Below are 2,658 nucleotides of genomic sequence, written 5' to 3' on the forward strand. Positions count from 1 at the left end.
TGGGGTTTGACTTCAAGAGTTCATCTTAAATACTGTACCTAGTCATGATTACAATGGCTTTGGGTTGTACCTCAGTACTGGGCATGTCTACACGTTCATCAACGCACCATACTTACAGTGCATTAAATTTAGTACCTGTACCAACAGGTACTAACTTAATGCACTGTAGTCGGTGCTACTACACATTAGTGCAGATGAACAGATTTTAGTGACATTAATGATATCTTTTATCAGACCAACCCAAATAGTTGGAGAATAGTTATGAAGCAAGCTTTTGAGTTCAAAAACCTTTTGTCAGGCTAAGGAAGTTTCAGCAGTTGGTGTGTGCTCTGCCTGGATGGAATTCCCATGTCCCACTCCGTCCCTGCCGGGCTGCCAGTGATCTACACACCAGGCTGCGATCCTGGCTGCGTGCGTCCCTGCCCACCCCTGCTGCAGCTGCCCAGAACCCTTGGCTGGGCTGCCTTGCAGCCCTACCCACTGCCCCGCATTTGGGAGGGCTGAGCCCCATTAGCCCTGGCCTTCTGTTGCCTATGCCAGTCAGTGGCCATCAGCTAGTAGCTCCTGAATACCCATGGATTGGTTCTGATGCCCTCCAACACCAAGTAGAATCATAGATCATCCTCACAGATGTTAAAAGGAAGAAGGGACCCATGTGAGCTTTTGCCTTCTTTCTTTACCTAGTGCACAGTACTTCTCTGAATTACTCCTTAGTAATTCCAGCTTCATGTCCAATAGCTGTGGTTGAACTAGTGCATATCTACTGATGGATGTGTGTTACAGGCCCCTCCCAGTGCCTGATTCATAATGATTTAGAGTTGGGATTAGTGCCAGGCTGGGGCCTGGGCACCTTAGCTGCAAGGCTGCTTGCTTGTCACACTAAGGCTGACAAGGGTGTCAGTGGTCCTTTCCTGTTTCAGCAGCTGGCTGCTGCAGAAGCATTTGTATTTCCTGCTTCTGCTGCTCTGTGGGGTTCCTCTCTGCCACTCAGAGAAACCGTCACCTGTTCAGTTCCTGGTATGTGTATCTGGTGCATTTTAGGGACTCCCAACACCTGTCCCTACCTTGACTGCACCAGGCTGCAGCCTCTCTGCCACCTCCTCTTCTTGATGATGTTCTGGCTGCACTTTTCCCCATACCTTTTATTTTATGCACGCCCCATTATGGAGACCCACCACCTGGGACCTACTGGTCAACCTCCTTCTGGCCTACCCAAGCTCTCCATCTAGTAGACAAGGAAGGAGGTGCTGGGTTGGGGAACCTAGGTGACTGTAGGGCTTTTTTCCTTTCACTTACCCATGCATGTCTCTAGGGAGACTTTACTAGGCAGCATCCACAGGTTCCTTAGGGATATTTGAAGGGGCAGTGGAGGATAGCCAGAGTTCTCTTCTCAGTGGCCTCTCTTGGCACCCTAATGATTAGCTTTTGACCTGCATTTATAGTTTCATAGTTTGTAGGGTCGGAAGGGACCTTGACAGATCATCAAGTCCAACCCCCTGCCATGGCAGGAAAGAGCACTGGGGGTCAAACGACCCCAGTAAGGTGGTCATCTAGCCTCTTCTTATAGACCCCTAGGGTAGGAGCCAGCACCACTTCTCTTGGAAGTTGGTTCCAGATCCTAGCTGTCCCAACTGTGAAGTAGCACCTCCTGATGTCTAGTCTAAATCTACCCTCTGCCAGCTTGTGACCGTTATTTCTAGTCACTCCTGGTAGTGCTCGGGGGAACAGGGACTCCCCCCAATGCCTGCTGGTCCCCTCCAACTAGTTTGTAACAGGCCACCAGATCCCCTCTCAGCCTTCTCTTGTGGAGGCTGAACAGATTCAGGTCCCTTAGCCTCTCCTTGTAGGGCCTGCCCTCCTGCCCCCTGATCATGAGAGTGGCCCTCCTTTGGACCCTCCCAATGCTGTCCACATCCCTCCTGAAGTGCAGCACCCAGAACTGGATGCAGTATTCCAACTGTGGCCTGACCATTGCCACAGAGGGGGAGGATCACCTCCTTGGACCTGCTTGAGACGCATCTGTGGATGCATGACAAGGTACGGTTGGTCTTCCTGAACGCGTCCCCACACTGTCAGCCCATGTTCATTTTGTCATCAATAATGACTCCAAGATCCTTTTCTGCCTCTGCACTGACAAGAAGGGAGTTCCCCAGCCTGTAGGTATGCTGCTGGTTCTTCCTCCCCAGGTGTAGCACCTTGCACTTGAGAATGATGGGTTTCAACACTGACATCTGCCCACCCCTGTAACCTGTCTAGGTCCAATTGCAGCCTTTTCCTCCCTTCTAGCATGCCCACATCCCCCCAAATCTTAGTGTCATCAGCAAATTTGAATAGGGTGTTTTTTACCCCCTCATCCAAGTCACTGATGAAGATGTTGAACAGCGCAGGTCTGAGGACCAAGTCCTGGGGGACCCCACTGCCCACATCCCTCCAGGTTGAAAATGACTCGTCTATACCTCAACCCATATAGGGAATAACCAGGATCAAACCTTTTTCCTTGTTTTGCTTGGATGCTGGGCTTCAAGGGCCAATATTGGACAGGAGAAAGAAACCTCCCTTTCAATTTATGGTCCCTGGGTGGAAAAAGAGGACCAGCTGGGGAGAAGGATTCCCCCTTTTCTTTTGTTTGATCCATGTTTAATGAGGTCTTCTTCCCTA

This window comes from Alligator sinensis, unplaced genomic scaffold (genome assembly GCF_000455745.1).
Source record: "Alligator sinensis unplaced genomic scaffold, ASM45574v1 scaffold1384_1, whole genome shotgun sequence".
NCBI classification, from domain to species: domain Eukaryota; kingdom Metazoa; phylum Chordata; order Crocodylia; family Alligatoridae; genus Alligator; species Alligator sinensis.